Here is an 18,769-nt window from a genome sequence, read left to right as displayed (position 1 = left end):
CTGAACGTTCAGGTGTGTAGGATGCATTTTTGTGTCAAAAATATTTTTGGGAATTTCAGGCGTCAAGGGTGTGGGATAATGCCCCTTTTAGGCTACAAATGATTTTGGGACATTCAGAGCTCTCTGGCACAGTTTTTGGTCAACCAACATTTTCTGGACTTTAGGGGGTCTAGGATGCCTCTAAACCCCTTTTTTGGGCCTCCAAAGTTTTCAACATTTTTGCAGGCCTAAGATGCATTTTAAGGCCTTTTTTGGGCGGCTAACATATTCTGAACTTTCAGGGGTGTAGGATGCATTTTTCTGCCAAAAGTATTTTTGGGAATTTCAGGCATCAAGGGTGTGGGTTAATGCCCCTTTCTGGCTACAAATGATTTTGGGACATTCAGAGCTCTCTGGCACAGTTTTTGGTAAACCAACATTTTCTGGACTTTAGGGGTCTAGGATGCCTGTAAACCCCTTTTTTGGGCCTCCAAAGTTTTCAACATTATTGCAGGCCTAAGATGCATTTTAAGGCCTTTTTTGGGATGCTAACATATTCTGAACTGTCAGGTGTGAAGGATGCACTTTTCTTGCCAAAATGATTTTTGGGAATTTCAGTGGTCTAGGATGCGGGTCAATGCCCCTTTCAGGCTACAAATGATTTTGGGACATGCAGAGCTCTCTGGCACAGTTTTGGGCCACCAACATTTTCTGGACTTTAGGGGGTCTAGGATACCTGTAAACCCCTTTTTTTGACCTCCAAAGTTTTCAACATTCTTGCAGTCCTAAAAGGCATTTGAAGGCCTTTTTTGGGCTGCTAACATATTCTGAACTTTCAGGGGTGTAGGATGCATTTTTCATGTCAATATTATTTTTGGGAATTTCAGTGGTCTAGGATGCGGGTTAATGCTCCTTTCAGGCTGCAAATGTTTCTGGGACATTCAGAGCTCTCTGGCACAGTTTTTGGCCACCAACATTTTCTGGACTTTAGGGGGTCTAGGATGCCTGTAAACCCCTTTTTTAGGCCTCCAAAGTGTTCAACATTTTTCCAGACATAACAGGCATTTTAAGGCCTTTTTTGGGCTGCTAACATATTCTGAACGTTCAGGTGTGTAGGATGCATTTTTGTGTCAAAAATATTTTTGGGAATTTCAGGCGTCAAGGGTGAGGGATAATGCCCCTTTTAGGCTACAAATGATTTTGGGACATTCAGAGCTCTCTGGCACAGTTTTTGGCCAACCAACATTTTCTGGACTTTAGGGGGTCTAGGATGCCTCTAAACCCCTTTTTTGGGCCTCCAAAGTTTTCAACATTTTTGCAGGCCTAATATGCATTTTAAGGCCTTTTTTGGGCGGCTAACATATTCTGAACTTTCAGGGGTGTAGGATGCATTTTTCTGCCAAAAGTATTTTTGGGAATTTCAGGCATCAAGGGTGTGGGTTAATGCCCCTTTCTGGCTACAAATGATTTTGGGACATTCAGAGCTCTTTGGCACAGTTTTTGGTCAACCAACATTTTCTGGACTTTAGGGGGTCTAGGATGCCTCTAAACCCCTTTTTTGGGCCTCCAAAGTTTTCAACATTTTTGCAGGCCTAAGATGCATTTTAAGGCCTTTTTTGGGCGGCTAACATATTCTGAACTTTCAGGGGTGTAGGATGCATTTTTCTGCCAAAAGTATTTTTGGGAATTTCAGGCATCAAGGGTGTGGGTTAATGCCCCTTTCTGGCTACAAATGATTTTGGGACATTCAGAGCTCTCTGGCACAGTTTTTGGTAAACCAACATTTTCTGGACTTTAGGGGTCTAGGATGCCTGTAAACCCCTTTTTTGGGCCTCCAAAGTTTTCAACATTATTGCAGGCCTAAGATGAATTTTAAGGCCTTTTTTGGGATGCTAACATATTCTGAACTGTCAGGTGTGAAGGATGCACTTTTCTTGCCAAAATGATTTTTGGGAATTTCAGTGGTCTAGGATGCGGGTCAATGCCCCTTTCAGGCTACAAATGATTTTGGGACATGCAGAGCTCTCTGGCACAGTTTTGGGCCACCAAAATTTTCTGGACTTTAGGGGGTCTAGGATACCTGTAAACCCCTTTTTTTGACCTCCAAAGTTTTCAACATTCTTGCAGGCCTAAAAGGCATTTGAAGGCCTTTTTTGGGCTGCTAACATATTCTGAACGTTCAGGTGTGTAGGATGCATTTTTGTGTCAAAAATATTTTTGGGAATTTCAGGCGTCAAGGGTGTGGGATAATGCCCCTTTTAGGCTACAAATGATTTTGGGACATTCAGAGCTCTCTGGCACAGTTTTTGGTCAACCAACATTTTCTGGACTTTAGGGGGTCTAGGATGCCTGTAAACCCCTTTTTTGGGCCTCCAAAGTTTTCAACATTTTTGCAGGCCTAAGATGCATTTTAAGGCCTTTTTTGGGATGCTAACATATTCTGAACTGTCAGGTGTGAAGGATGCACTTTTCTTGCCAAAACGATTTTTGGGAATTTCAGTGGTCTAGGATGCGGGTTAATGCCCCTTTCAGGCTACAAATGATTTTGGGACATGCAGAGCTCTCTGGCACAGTTTTGGGCCACCAAAATTTTCTGGACTTTAGGGGCTCTAGGATACCTGTAAACCCCTTTTTTTGACCTCCAAAGTTTTCAACATTCTTGCAGGCCTAAAAGGCATTTTAAGGCCTTTTTTGGGCTGCTAACATATTCTGAACTTTCAGGGGTGTAGGATGCATTTTTCATGTCAAAATTATTTTTGGGAATTTCAGTGGTCTAGGATGCGGGTTAATGCTCCTTTCAGGCTGCAAATGTTTCTGGGACATTCAGAGCTCTCTGGCACAGTTCTTGGCCACCAACATTTTCTGGACTTTAGGGGGTCTAGGATGCCTGCAAACCCCTTTTTTAGGCCTCCAAAGTGTTCAACATTTTTCCAGACATAACAGGCATTTTAAGGCCTTTTTTGGGCTGCTAACATATTCTGAACGTTCAGGTGTGTAGGATGCATTTTTGTGTCAAAAATATTTTTGGGAATTTCAGGCGTCAAGGGTGTGGGATAATGCCCCTTTTAGGCTACAAATGATTTTGGGACATTCAGAGCTCTCTGGCACAGTTTTTGGTAAACCAACATTTTCTGGACTTTAGGGGTCTAGGATGCCTGTAAACCCCTTTTTTGGGCCTCCAAAGTTTTCAACATTATTGCAGGCCTAAGATGCATTTTAAGGCCTTTTTTGGGATGCTAACATATTCTGAACTGTCAGGTGTGAAGGATGCACTTTTCTTGCCAAAACGATTTTTGGGAATTTCAGTGGTCTAGGATGCGGGTTAATGCTCCTTTCAGGCTGCAAATGTTTCTGGGACATTCAGAGCTCTCTGGCACAGTTTTTGGCCACCAACATTTTCTGGACTTTAGGGGGTCTAGGATGCCTGTAAACCCCTTTTTTAGGCCTCCAAAGTGTTCAACATTTTTCCAGACATAACAGGCATTTTAAGGCCTTTTTTGGGCTGCTAACATATTCTGAACGTTCAGGTGTGTAGGATGCATTTTTGTGTCCAAAATATCTTTGGGAATTTCAGGCGTCAAGGGTGTGGGATAATGCCCCTTTTAGGCTACAAATGATTTTGGGACATTCAGAGCTCTCTGGCACAGTTTTTGGTAAACCAACATTTTCTGGACTTTAGGGGTCTAGGATGCCTCTAAACCCCTTTTTTGGGCCTCCAAAGTTTTCAACATTTTTGCAGGCCTAAGATGCATTTGAAGGCCTTTTTTGGGCGGCTAACATATTCTGAACTTTCAGGGGTGTAGGATGCATTTTTCTGCCAAAAGTATTTTTGGGAATTTCAGGCATCAAGGGTGTGGGTTAATGCCCCTTTCTGGCTACAAATGATTTTGGGACATTCAGAGCTCTGGCACAGTTTTTGGGCAACCAACATTTTCTGGACTTTAGGGGGTCTAGGATGCCTGTAAAGCCCTTTTTTGGGCCTCCAAAGTTTTCAACATTCTTGCAGGCCTAAGATGCATTTTAAGGCCTTTTTTGGGCTGCTAACATATTCTGAACTTTCAGGGGTGTAGGATGCATTTTTCATGTCAAAATTATTTTTGGGAATTTCAGTGGTCTAGGATGCGGGTTAATGCTCCTTTCAGGCTGCAAATGTTTCTGGGACATTCAGAGCTCTCTGGCACAGTTTTTGGCCACAAACATTTTCTGGACCTTAGGGGTCTAGGATGCCTGTAAACCCCTTTTTTAGGCCTCCAAAGTTTTCAACATTTTTGCAGGCCTAATATGCATTTTAAGGCCTTTTTTGGGCTGCTAACATATTCTGAACTTTCAGGGGTGTAGGATGCATTTTTCATGTCAAAATTATTTTTGGGAATTTCAGTGGTCTAGGATGCGGGTTAATGCTCCTTTCAGGCTGCAAATGTTTCTGGGACATTCAGAGCTCTCTGGCACAGTTTTTGGCCACCAACATTTTCTGGACATTAGGGGTCTAGGATGCCTGTAAACCCCTTTTTTAGGCCTCCAAAGTTTTCAACATTTTTGCAGGCCTAAGATGCATTTTAAGGCCTTTTTTGGGCTGCTAACATATTGTGAACTTTCAGGGGTGTAGGATGCATTTTTGTGCCAAAAACATTTTTCGGAATTTCAGGCATCAAGGGTGTGGGTTAATGCCCCTTTCAGGCTACAAATGATTTTGGGACATTCAGAGCTCTTTGGCACAGTTTTTGGGCAACCAACATTTTCTGGACTTTAGGGGGTCTAGGATGCCTGTAAACCCCTTTTTTGGGCCTCCAAAGTTTTCAACATTTTTGCAGGCCTAAAAGGCATTTTAAGGCCTTTTTGGGGCTGCTAACATATTCTGAACTTTCAGGGGTGTAGGATGCATTTTTCATGTCAAAATTATTTTTGGGAATTTCAGTGGTCTAGGATGCGGGTTAATGCTCCTTTCAGGCTGCAAATGTTTCTGGGACATTCAGAGCTCTCTGGCACAGTTTTTGGCCACCAACATTTTCTGGACTTTAGGGGGTCTAGGATGCCTGTAAACCCCTTTTTTAGGCCTCCAAAGTGTTCAACATTTTTCCAGACATAACAGGCATTTTAAGGCCTTTTTTGGGCTGCTAACATATTCTGAACGTTCAGGTGTGTAGGATGCATTTTTGTGTCAAAAATATCTTTGGGAATTTCAGGCGTCAAGGGTGTGGGATAATGCCCCTTTTAGGCTACAAATGATTTTGGGACATTCAGAGCTCTCTGGCACAGTTTTTGGTCAACCAACATTTTCTGGACTTTAGGGGGTCTAGGATGCCTGTAAACCCCTTTTTTGGGCCTCCAAAGTTTTCAACATTTTTGCAGGCCTAAGATGCATTTTAAGGCCTTTTTTGGGATGCTAACATATTCTGAACTGTCAGGTGTGAAGGATGCACTTTTCTTGCCAAAACGATTTTTGGGAATTTCAGTGGTCTAGGATGCGGGTTAATGCCCCTTTCAGGCTACACATGATTTTGGGACATGCAGAGCTCTCTGGCACAGTTTTGGGCCACCAAAATTTTCTGGACTTTAGGGTGTCTAGGATACCTGTAAACCCCTTTTTTTGACCTCCAAAGTTTTCAACATTCTTGCAGTCCTAAAAGGCATTTGAAGGCCTTTTTTGGGCTGCTAACATATTCTGAACTTTCAGGGGTGTAGGATGCATTTTTCATGTCAATATTATTTTTGGGAATTTCAGTGGTCTAGGATGCGGGTTAATGCTCCTTTCAGGCTGCAAATGTTTCTGGGACATTCAGAGCTCTCTGGCACAGTTTTTGGCCACCAACATTTTCTGGACTTTAGGGGGTCTAGGATGCCTGTAAACCCCTTTTTTAGGCCTCCAAAGTGTTCAACATTTTTCCAGACATAACAGGCATTTTAAGGCCTTTTTTGGGCTGCTAACATATTCTGAACGTTCAGGTGTGTAGGATGCATTTTTGTGTCAAAAATATTTTTGGGAATTTCAGGCGTCAAGGGTGTGGGATAATGCCCCTTTTAGGCTACAAATGATTTTGGGACATTCAGAGCTCTCTGGCACAGTTTTTGGCCAACCAACATTTTCTGGACTTTAGGGGGTCTAGGATGCCTCTAAACCCCTTTTTTGGGCCTCCAAAGTTTTCAACATTTTTGCAGGCCTAATATGCATTTTAAGGCCTTTTTTGGGCGGCTAACATATTCTGAACTTTCAGGGGTGTAGGATGCATTTTTCTGCCAAAAGTATTTTTGGGAATTTCAGGCATCAAGGGTGTGGGTTAATGCCCCTTTCTGGCTACAAATGATTTTGGGACATTCAGAGCTCTTTGGCACAGTTTTTGGGCAACCAACATTTTCTGGACTTTAGGGGGTCTAGGATGCCTGTAAACCCCTTTTTTAGGCCTCCAAAGTGTTCAACATTTTTCCAGACATAACAGGCATTTTAAGGCCTTTTTTGGGCTGCTAACATATTCTGAACGTTCAGGTGTGTAGGATGCATTTTTGTGTCAAAAATATCTTTGGGAATTTCAGGCGTCAAGGGTGTGGGATAATGCCCCTTTTAGGCTACAAATGATTTTGGGACATTCAGAGCTCTCTGGCACAGTTTTTGGTCAACCAACATTTTCTGGACTTTAGGGGGTCTAGGATGCCTGTAAACCCCTTTTTTGGGCCTCCAAAGTTTTCAACATTTTTGCAGGCCTAAGATGCATTTTAAGGCCTTTTTTGGGATGCTAACATATTCTGAACTGTCAGGTGTGAAGGATGCACTTTTCTTGCCAAAACGATTTTTGGGAATTTCAGTGGTCTAGGATGCGGGTTAATGCCCCTTTCAGGCTACAAATGATTTTGGGACATGCAGAGCTCTCTGGCACAGTTTTGGGCCACCAAAATTTTCTGGACTTTAGGGGGTCTAGGATACCTGTAAACCCCTTTTTTTGACCTCCAAAGTTTTCAACATTCTTGCAGGCCTAAAAGGCATTTGAAGGCCTTTTTTGGGCTGCTAACATATTCTGAACTTTCAGGGGTGTAGGATGCATTTTTCATGTCAATATTATTTTTGGGAATTTCAGTGGTCTAGGATGCGGGTTAATGCTCCTTTCAGGCTGCAAATGTTTCTGGGACATTCAGAGCTCTCTGGCACAGTTTTTGGCCACCAACATTTTCTGGACTTTAGGGGGTCTAGGATGCCTGTAAACCCCTTTTTTAGGCCTCCAAAGTGTTCAACATTTTTCCAGACATAACAGGCATTTTAAGGCCTTTTTTGGGCTGCTAACATATTCTGAACGTTCAGGTGTGTAGGATGCATTTTTGTGTCAAAAATATTTTTGGGAATTTCAGGCGTCAAGGGTGTGGGATAATGCCCCTTTTAGGCTACAAATGATTTTGGGACATTCAGAGCTCTCTGGCACAGTTTTTGGTCAACCAACATTTTCTGGACTTTAGGGGGTCTAGGATGCCTGTAAACCCCTTTTTTGGGCCTCCAAAGTTTTCAACATTTTTGCAGGCCTAAGATGCATTTTAAGGCCTTTTTTGGGATGCTAACATATTCTGAACTGTCAGGTGTGAAGGATGCACTTTTCTTGCCAAAACGATTTTTGGGAATTTCAGTGGTCTAGGATGCGGGTTAATGCCCCTTTCAGGCTACAAATGATTTTGGGACATGCAGAGCTCTCTGGCACAGTTTTGGGCCACCAAAATTTTCTGGACTTTAGGGGGTCTAGGATACCTGTAAACCCCTTTTTTTGACCTCCAAAGTTTTCAACATTCTTGCAGGCCTAAAAGGCATTTGAAGGCCTTTTTTGGGCTGCTAACATATTCTGAACTTTCAGGGGTGTAGGATGCATTTTTCATGTCAAAATTATTTTTGGGAATTTCAGTGGTCTAGGATGCGGGTTAATGCTCCTTTCAGGCTGCAAATGTTTCTGGGACATTCAGAGCTCTCTGGCACAGTTTTTGGCCACCAACATTTTCTGGACTTTAGGGGGTCTAGGATGCCTGTAAACCCCTTTTTTAGGCCTCCAAAGTGTTCAACTTTTTTCCAGACATAACAGGCATTTTAAGGTCTTTTTTGGGCTGCTAACATATTCTGAACGTTCAGGTGTGTAGGATGCATTTTTGTGTCAAAAATATTTTTGGGAATTTCAGGCGTCAATGGTGTGGGATAATGCCCCTTTTAGGCTACAAATGATTTTGGGACATTCAGAGCTCTCTGGCACAGTTTTTGGTCAACCAACATTTTCTGGACTTTAGGGGGGCTAGGATGCCTCTAAACCCCTTTTTTGGGCCTCCAAAGTTTTCAACATTTTTGCAGGCCTAAGATGCATTTTAAGGCCTTTTTTGGGCGGCTAACATATTCTGAACTTTCAGGGGTGTAGGATGCATTTTTCTGCCAAAAGTATTTTTGGGAATTTCAGGCATCAAGGGTGTGGGTTAATGCCCCTTTCTGGCTACAAATGATTTTGGGACATTCAGAGCTCTTTGGCACAGTTTTTGGGCAACCAACATTTTCTGGACTTTAGGGGGTCTAGGATGCCTGTAAACCCCTTTTTTGGGCCTCCAAAGTTTTCAACATTTTTGCAGGACTAAGATGCATTTTAAGGCCTTTTTTGGGCTGCTAACATATTCTGAACTTTCAGGGGTGTAGGATGCATTTTTGTGCCAAAAATATTTTTGGGAATTTCAGGCGTCAAGGGTGTGGGATAATGCCCCTTTTAGGCTACAAATGATTTTGGGACATTCAGAGCTCTCTGGCACAGTTTTTGGTCAACCAACATTTTCTGGACTTTAGGGGGTCTAGGATGCCTGTAAACCCCTTTTTTGGGCCTCCAAAGTTTTCAACATTTTTGCAGGCCTAAGATGCATTTTAAGGCCTTTTTTGGGATGCTAACATATTCTGAACTGTCAGGTGTGAAGGATGCACTTTTCTTGCCAAAACGATTTTTGGGAATTTCAGTGGTCTAGGATGCGGGTTAATGCCCCTTTCAGGCTACAAATGATTTTGGGACATGCAGAGCTCTCTGGCACAGTTTTGGGCCACCAAAATTTTCTGGACTTTAGGGGGTCTAGGATACCTGTAAACCCCTTTTTTGACCTCCAAAGTTTTCAACATTCTTGCAGGCCTAAAAGGCATTTTAAGGCCTTTTTTGGGCTGCTAACATATTCTGAACTTTCAGGGGTGTAGGATGCATTTTTCATGTCAAAATTATTTTTGGGAATTTCAGTGGTCTAGGATGCGGGTTAATGCTCCTTTCAGGCTGCAAATGTTTCTGGGACATTCAGAGCTCTCTGGCACAGTTTTTGGCCACCAACATTTTCTGGACTTTAGGGGGTCTAGGATGCCTGTAAACCCCTTTTTTAGGCCTCCAAAGTGTTCAACATTTTTCCAGACATAACAGGCATTTTAAGGCCTTTTTTGGGCTGCTAACATATTCTGAACGTTCAGGTGTGTAGGATGCATTTTTGTGTCAAAAATATCTTTGGGAATTTCAGGCGTCAAGGGTGTGGGATAATGCCCCTTTTAGGCTACAAATGATTTTGGGACATTCAGAGCTCTCTGGCACAGTTTTTGGTCAACCAACATTTTCTGGACTTTAGGGGGTCTAGGATGCCTGTAAACCCCTTTTTTGGGCCTCCAAAGTTTTCAACATTTTTGCAGGCCTAAGATGCATTTTAAGGCCTTTTTTGGGATGCTAACATATTCTGAACTGTCAGGTGTGAAGGATGCACTTTTCTTGCCAAAACGATTTTTGGGAATTTCAGTGGTCTAGGATGCGGGTTAATGCCCCTTTCAGGCTACAAATGATTTTGGGACATGCAGAGCTCTCTGGCACAGTTTTGGGCCACCAAAATTTTCTGGACTTTAGGGGCTCTAGGATACCTGTAAACCCCTTTTTTTGACCTCCAAAGTTTTCAACATTCTTGCAGGCCTAAAAGGTATTTTAAGGCCTTTTTTGGGCTGCTAACATATTCTGAACTTTCAGGGGTGTAGGATGCATTTTTCATGTCAAAATTATTTTTGGGAATTTCAGTGGTCTAGGATGCGGGTTAATGCTCCTTTCAGGCTGCAAATGTTTCTGGGACATTCAGAGCTCTCTGGCACAGTTCTTGGCCACCAACATTTTCTGGACTTTAGGGGGTCTAGGATGCCTGTAAACCCCTTTTTTAGGCCTCCAAAGTGTTCAACATTTTTCCAGACATAACAGGCATTTTAAGGCCTTTTTTGGGCTGCTAACATATTCTGAACGTTCAGGTGTGTAGGATGCATTTTTGTGTCAAAAATATTTTTGGGAATTTCAGGCGTCAAGGGTGTGGGATAATGCCCCTTTTAGGCTATAAATGATTTTGGGACATTCAGAGCTCTCTGGCACAGTTTTTGGTCAACCAACATTTTCTGGACTTTAGGGGGTCTAGGATGCCTCTAAACCCCTTTTTTGGGCCTCCAAAGTTTTCAACATTTTTGCAGGCCTAAGATGCATTTTAAGGCCTTTTTTGGGCGGCTAACATATTCTGAACTTTCAGGGGTGTAGGATGCATTTTTCTGCCAAAAGTATTTTTGGGAATTTCAGGCATCAAGGGTGTGGGTCAATGCCCCTTTCTGGCTACAAATGATTTTGGGACATTCAGAGCTCTTTGGCACAATTTTTGGGCAACCAACATTTTCTGGACTTTAGGGGGTCTAGGATGCCTGTAAACCCCTTTTTTGGGCCTCCAAAGTTTTCAACATTTTTGCAGGACTAAGATGCATTTTAAGGCCTTTTTTGGGCTGCTAACATATTCTGAACTTTCAGGGGTGTAGGATGCATTTTTGTGCCAAAAATATTTTTGGGAATTTCAGGCGTCAAGGGTGTGGGATAATGCCCCTTTTAGGCTACAAATGATTTTGGGACATTCAGAGCTCTCTGGCACAGTTTTTGGTCAACCAACATTTTCTGGATTTTAGGGGGTCTAGGATGCCTGTAAACCCCTTTTTTGGGCCTCCAAAGTTTTCAACATTTTTGCAGGCCTAAGATGCATTTTAAGGCCTTTTTTGGGATGCTAACATATTCTGAACTGTCAGGTGTGAAGGATGCACTTTTCTTGCCAAAACGATTTTTGGGAATTGCAGTGGTCTAGGATGCGGGTTAATGCTCCTTTCAGGCTGCAAATGTTTCTGGGACATTCAGAGCTCTCTGGCACAGTTTTTGGCCACCAACATTTTCTGGACTTTACGGGGTCTAGGATGCCTGTAAACCCCTTTTTTAGGCCTCCAAAGTGTTCAACATTTTTCCAGACATAACAGGCATTTTAAGGCCTTTTTTGGGCTGCTAACATATTCTGAACGTTCAGGTGTGTAGGATGCATTTTTGTGTCAAAAATATTTTTGGGAATTTCAGGCATCAAGGGTGTGGGATAATGCCCCTTTTAGGCTACAAATGATTTTGGGACATGCAGAGCTCTCTGGCACAGTTTTTGGTCAACCAACATTTTCTGGACTTTAGGGGGTCTAGGATGCCTGTAAACCCCTTTTTTGGGCCTCCAAAGTTTTCAACATTTTTGCAGGACTAAGATGCATTTTAAGGCCTTTTTTGGGCTGCTAACATATTCTGAACTTTCAGGGGTGTAGGATGCATTTTTGTGCCAAAAATATTTTTGGGAATTTCAGGCGTCAAGGGTGTGGGATAATGCCCCTTTTAGGCTACAAATGATTTTGGGACATTCAGAGCTCTCTGGCACAGTTTTTGGTCAACCAACATTTTCTGGATTTTAGGGGGTCTAGGATGCCTGTAAACCCCTTTTTTGGGCCTCCAAAGTTTTCAACATTTTTGCAGGCCTAAGATGCATTTTAAGGCCTTTTTTGGGATGCTAACATATTCTGAACTGTCAGGTGTGAAGGATGCACTTTTCTTGCCAAAACGATTTTTGGGAATTGCAGTGGTCTAGGATGCGGGTTAATGCTCCTTTCAGGCTGCAAATGTTTCTGGGACATTCAGAGCTCTCTGGCACAGTTTTTGGCCACCAACATTTTCTGGACTTTACGGGGTCTAGGATGCCTGTAAACCCCTTTTTTAGGCCTCCAAAGTGTTCAACATTTTTCCAGACATAACAGGCATTTTAAGGCCTTTTTTGGGCTGCTAACATATTCTGAACGTTCAGGTGTGTAGGATGCATTTTTGTGTCAAAAATATTTTTGGGAATTTCAGGCATCAAGGGTGTGGGATAATGCCCCTTTTAGGCTACAAATGATTTTGGGACATGCAGAGCTCTCTGGCACAGTTTTTGGTCAACCAACATTTTCTGGACTTTAGGGGGTCTAGGATGCCTGTAAACCCCTTTTTTGGGCCTCCAAAGTTTTCAACATTTTTGCAGGACTAAGATTCATTTTAAGGCCTTTTTTGGGCTGCTAACATATTCTGAACTTTCAGGGGTGTAGGATGCATTTTTGTGCCAAAAATATTTTTGGGAATTTCAGGCGTCAAGGGTGTGGGATAATGCCCCTTTTAGGCTACAAATGATTTTGGGACATTCAGAGCTCTTTGGCACAGTTTTTGGTCAACCAACATTTTCTGGACTTTAAGGGGTCTAGGATGCCTCTAAACCCCTTTTTTGGGCCTCCAAAGTTTTCAACATTTTTGCAGGCCTAAGATGCATTTTAAGGCCTTTTTTGGGCGGCTAACATATTCTGAACTTTCAGGGGTGTAGGATGCATTTTTCTGCCAAAAGTATTTTTGGGAATTTCAGGCATTAAGGGTGTGGGTTAATGCCCCTTTCTGGCAACAAATGATTTTGGGACATTCAGAGCTCTTTGGCACAGTTTTTGGGCAACCAACATTTTCTGGACTTTAGGGGGTCTAGGATGCCTGTAAACCCCTTTTTTAGGCCTCCAAAGTGTTCAACATTTTTCCAGACATAACAGGCATTTTAAGGCCTTTTTTGGGCTGCTAACATATTCTGAACGTTCAGGTGTGTAGGATGCATTTTTGTGTCAAAAATATTTTTGGGAATTTCAGGCGTCAAGGGTGTGGGATAATGCCCCTTTTAGGCTACAAATGATTTTGGGACATTCAGAGCTCTCTGGCACAGTTTTTGGTCAACCAACATTTTCTGGACTTTAGGGGGTCTAGGATGCCTCTAAACCCCTTTTTTGGGCCTCCAAAGTTTTCAACATTTTTGCAGGCCTAAGATGCATTTTAAGGCCTTTTTTGGGCGGCTAACATATTCTGAACTTTCAGGGGTGTAGGATGCATTTTTCTGCCAAAAGTATTTTTGGGAATTTCAGGCATCAAGGGTGTGGGTTAATGCCCCTTTCTGGCTACAAATGATTTTGGGACATTCAGAGCTCTCTGGCACAGTTTTTGGTAAACCAACATTTTCTGGACTTTAGGGGTCTAGGATGCCTGTAAACCCCTTTTTTGGGCCTCCAAAGTTTTCAACATTATTGCAGGCCTAAGATGCATTTTAAGGCCTTTTTTGGGATGCTAACATATTCTGAACTGTCAGGTGTGAAGGATGCACTTTTCTTGCCAAAACGATTTTTGGGAATTTCAGTGGTCTAGGATGCGGGTCAATGCCCCTTTCAGGCTACAAATGATTTTGGGACATGCAGAGCTCTCTGGCACAGTTTTGGGCCACCAACATTTTCTGGACTTTACGGGGTCTAGGATACCTGTAAACCCCTTTTTTTGACCTCCAAAGTTTTCAACATTCTTGCAGGCCTAAAAGGCATTTTAAGGCCTTTTTTGGGCTGCTAACATATTCTGAACTTTCAGGGGTGTAGGATGCATTTTTCATGTCAAAATTATTTTTGGGAATTTCAGTGGTCTAGGATGCGGGTTAATGCTCCTTTCAGGCTGCAAATGTTTCTGGGACATTCAGAGCTCTCTGGCACAGTTTTTGGCCACCAACATTTTCTGGACTTTAGGGGGTCTAGGATGCCTGTAAACCCCTTTTTTAGGCCTCCAAAGTGTTCAACATTTTTCCAGACAGACATAACAGGCATTTTAAGGCCTTTTTTGGGCTGCTAACATATTCTGAACGTTCAGGTGTGTAGGATGCATTTTTGTGTCAAAAATATCTTTGGGAATTTCAGGCGTCAAGGGTGTGGGATAATGCCCCTTTTAGGCTACAAATGATTTTGGGACATTCAGAGCTCTCTGGCACAGTTTTTGGTAAACCAACATTTTCTGGACTTTAGGGGTCTAGGATGCCTCTAAACCCCTTTTTTGGGCCTCCAAAGTTTTCAACATTTTTGCAGGCCTAAGATGCATTTTAAGGCCTTTTTTGGGCGGCTAACATATTCTGAACTTTCAGGGGTGTAGGATGCATTTTTCTGCCAAAAGTATTTTTGGGAATTTCAGGCATCAAGGGTGTGGGTTAATGCCCCTTTCTGGCTACAAATGATTTTGGGACATTCAGAGCTCTGGCACAGTTTTTGGGCAACCAACATTTTCTGGACTTTAGGGGGTCTAGGATGCCTGTAAACCCCTTTTTTGGGCCTCCAAACTTTTCAACATTTTTGCAGGACTAAGATGCATTTTAAGGCCTTTTTTGGGCTGCTAACATATTCTGAACTTTCAGGGGTGTAGGATGCATTTTTGTGCCAAAAATATTTTTGGGAATTTCAGGCATCAAGGGTGTGGGTTAATGCCCCTTTCTGGCTACAAATGATTTTGGGACATTCAGAGCTCCTTGGCACAGTTTTTGGCCACCAACATTTTCTGGACTTTAGGGGGTCTAGGATGCCTGTAAAGCCCTTTTTTGGGCCTCCAAAGTTTTCAACATTCTTGCAGGCCTAAGATGCATTTTAAGGCCTTTTTTGGGCTGCTAACATATTCTGAACTTTCAGGGGTGTAGGATGCATTTTTCATGTCAAAATTATTTTTGGGAATTTCAGTGGTCTAGGATGCGGGTTAATGCTCCTTTCAGGCTGCAAATGTTTCTGGGACATTCAGAGCTCTCTGGCACAGTTTTTGGCCACCAACATTTTCTGGACTTTAGGGGGTCTAGGATGCCTGTAAACCCCTTTTTTAGGCCTCCAAAGTGTTCAACATTTTTCCAGACAGACATAACAGGCATTTTAAGGCCTTTTTTGGGCTGCTAACATATTCTGAACGTTCAGGTGTGTAGGATGCATTTTTGTGTCAAAAATATCTTTGGGAATTTCAGGCGTCAAGGGTGTGGGATAATGCCCCTTTTAGGCTACAAATGATTTTGGGACATTCAGAGCTCTCTGGCACAGTTTTTGGTAAACCAACATTTTCTGGACTTTAGGGGTCTAGGATGCCTCTAAACCCCTTTTTTGGGCCTCCAAAGTTTTCAACATTTTTGCAGGCCTAAGATGCATTTTAAGGCCTTTTTTGGGCGGCTAACATATTCTGAACTTTCAGGGGTGTAGGATGCATTTTTCTGCCAAAAGTATTTTTGGGAATTTCAGGCATCAAGGGTGTGGGTTAATGCCCCTTTCTGGCTACAAATGATTTTGGGACATTCAGAGCTCTGGCACAGTTTTTGGGCAACCAACATTTTCTGGACTTTAGGGGGTCTAGGATGCCTGTAAACCCCTTTTTTGGGCCTCCAAACTTTTCAACATTTTTGCAGGACTAAGATGCATTTTAAGGCCTTTTTTGGGCTGCTAACATATTCTGAACTTTCAGGGGTGTAGGATGCATTTTTGTGCCAAAAATATTTTTGGGAATTTCAGGCATCAAGGGTGTGGGTTAATGCCCCTTTCTGGCTACAAATGATTTTGGGACATTCAGAGCTCCTTGGCACAGTTTTTGGCCACCAACATTTTCTGGACTTTAGGGGGTCTAGGATGCCTGTAAAGCCCTTTTTTGGGCCTCCAAAGTTTTCAACATTCTTGCAGGCCTAAGATGCATTTTAAGGCCTTTTTTGGGCTGCTAACATATTCTGAACTTTCAGGGGTGTAGGATGCATTTTTCATGTCAAAATTATTTTTGGGAATTTCAGTGGTCTAGGATGCGGGTTAATGCTCCTTTCAGGCTGCAAATGTTTCTGGGACATTCAGAGCTCTCTGGCACAGTTTTTGGCCACAAACATTTTCTGGACCTTAGGGGTCTAGGATGCCTGTAAAACCCTTTTTTAGGCCTCCAAAGTTTTCAACATTTTTGCAGGCCTAATATGCATTTTAAGGCCTTTTTTGGGCTGCTAACATATTCTGAACTTTCAGGGGTGTAGGATGCATTTTTCATGTCAAAATTATTTTTGGGAATTTCAGTGGTCTAGGATGCGGGTTAATGCTCCTTTCAGGCTGCAAATGTTTCTGGGACATTCAGAGCTCTCTGGCACAGTTTTTGGCCACCAACATTTTCTGGACCTTAGGGGTCTAGGATGCCTGTAAACCCCTTTTTTAGGCCTCCAAAGATTTCAACATTTTTGCAGGCCTAAGATGCATTTTAAGGCCTTTTTTGGGCTGCTAACATATTGTGAACTTTCAGGGGTGTAGGATGCATTTTTGTGCCAAAAACATTTTTCGGAATTTCAGGCATCAAGGGTGTGGGTTAATGCCCCTTTCAGGCTACAAATGATTTTGGGACATTCAGAGCTCTTTGGCACAGTTTTTGGGCAACCAACATTTTCTGGACTTTAGGGGGTCTAGGATGCCTGTAAACCCCTTTTTTGGGCCTCCAAAGTTTTCAACATTTTTGCAGGCCTAAAAGGCATTTTAAGGCCTTTTTTGGGCTGCTAACATATTCTGAACTTTCAGGGGTGTAGGATGCATTTTTCATGTCAAAATTATTTTTGGGAATTTCAGTGGTCTAGGATGCGGGTTAATGCTCCTTTCAGGCTGCAAATGTTTCTGGGACATTCAGAGCTCTCTGGCACAGTTTTTGGCCACCAACATTTTCTGGACTTTAGGGGGTCTAGGATGCCTGTAAACCCCTTTTTTAGGCCTCCAAAGTGTTCAACATTTTTCCAGACATAACAGGCATTTTAAGGCCTTTTTTGGGCTGCTAACATATTCTGAACGTTCAGGTGTGTAGGATGCATTTTTGTGTCAAAAATATCTTTGGGAATTTCAGGCGTCAAGGGTGTGGGATAATGCCCCTTTTAGGCTACAAATGATTTTGGGACATTCAGAGCTCTCTGGCACAGTTTTTGGTCAACCAACATTTTCTGGACTTTAGGGGGTCTAGGATGCCTGTAAACCCCTTTTTTGGGCCTCCAAAGTTTTCAACATTTTTGCAGGCCTAAGATGCATTTTAAGGCCTTTTTTGGGATGCTAACATATTCTGAACTGTCAGGTGTGAAGGATGCACTTTTCTTGCCAAAACAATTTTTGGGAATTTCAGTGGTCTAGGATGCGGGTTAATGCCCCTTTCAGGCTACAAATGATTTTGGGACATGCAGAGCTCTCTGGCACAGTTTTGGGCCACCAAAATTTTCTGGACTTTAGGGGGTCTAGGATACCTGTAAACCCCTTTTTTTGACCTCCAAAGTTTTCAACATTCTTGCAGTCCTAAAAGGCATTTGAAGGCCTTTTTTGGGCTGCTAACATATTCTGAACTTTCAGGGGTGTAGGATGCATTTTTCATGTCAATATTATTTTTGGGAATTTCAGTGGTCTAGGATGCGGGTTAATGCTCCTTTCAGGCTGCAAATGTTTCTGGGACATTCAGAGCTCTCTGGCACAGTTTTTGGCCACCAACATTTTCTGGACTTTAGGGGGTCTAGGATGCCTGTAAACCCCTTTTTTAGGCCTCCAAAGTGTTCAACATTTTTCCAGACATAACAGGCATTTTAAGGCCTTTTTTGGGCTGCTAACATATTCTGAACGTTCAGGTGTGTAGGATGCATTTTTGTGTCAAAAATATTTTTGGGAATTTCAGGCGTCAAGGGTGTGGGATAATGCCCCTTTTAGGCTACAAATGATTTTGGGACATTCAGAGCTCTCTGGCACAGTTTTTGGCCAACCAACATTTTCTGGACTTTAGGGGGTCTAGGATGCCTCTAAACCCCTTTTTTGGGCCTCCAAAGTTTTCAACATTTTTGCAGGCCTAATATGCATTTTAAGGCCTTTTTTGGGCGGCTAACATATTCTGAACTTTCAGGGGTGTAGGATGCATTTTTCTGCCAAAAGTATTTTTGGGAATTTCAGGCATCAAGGGTGTGGGTTAATGCCCCTTTCTGGCTACAAATGATTTTGGGACATTCAGAGCTCTTTGGCACAGTTTTTGGGCAACCAACATTTTCTGGACTTTAGGGGGTCTAGGATGCCTGTAAACCCCTTTTTTAGGCCTCCAAAGTGTTCAACATTTTTCCAGACATAACAGGCATTTTAAGGCCTTTTTTGGGCTGCTAACATATTCTGAACGTTCAGGTGTGTAGGATGCATTTTTGTGTCAAAAATATCTTTGGGAATTTCAGGCGTCAAGGGTGTGGGATAATGCCCCTTTTAGGCTACAAATGATTTTGGGACATTCAGAGCTCTCTGGCACAGTTTTTGGCCAACCAACATTTTCTGGACTTTAGGGGGTCTAGGATGCCTCTAAACCCCTTTTTTGGGCCTCCAAAGTTTTCAACATTTTTGCAGGCCTAATATGCATTTTAAGGCCTTTTTTGGGCAGCTAACATATTCTGAACTTTCAGGGGTGTAGGATGCATTTTTCTGCCAAAAGTATTTTTGGGAATTTCAGGCATCAAGGGTGTGGGTTAATGCCCCTTTCTGGCTACAAATGATTTTGGGACATTCAGAGCTCTTTGGCACAGTTTTTGGGCAACCAACATTTTCTGGACTTTAGGGGGTCTAGGATGCCTGTAAACCCCTTTTTTGGGCCTCCAAAGTTTTCAACATTTT

This window comes from Ambystoma mexicanum, chromosome 11 (genome assembly GCF_040938575.1).
Source record: "Ambystoma mexicanum isolate Mex_15411 chromosome 11, UKY_AmexF1_1, whole genome shotgun sequence".
Classification (NCBI taxonomy): domain Eukaryota; kingdom Metazoa; phylum Chordata; class Amphibia; order Caudata; family Ambystomatidae; genus Ambystoma; species Ambystoma mexicanum.
The sequence above is the reverse complement of the archived record's forward strand: the minus strand, read 5'-3'. Positions refer to the sequence as shown.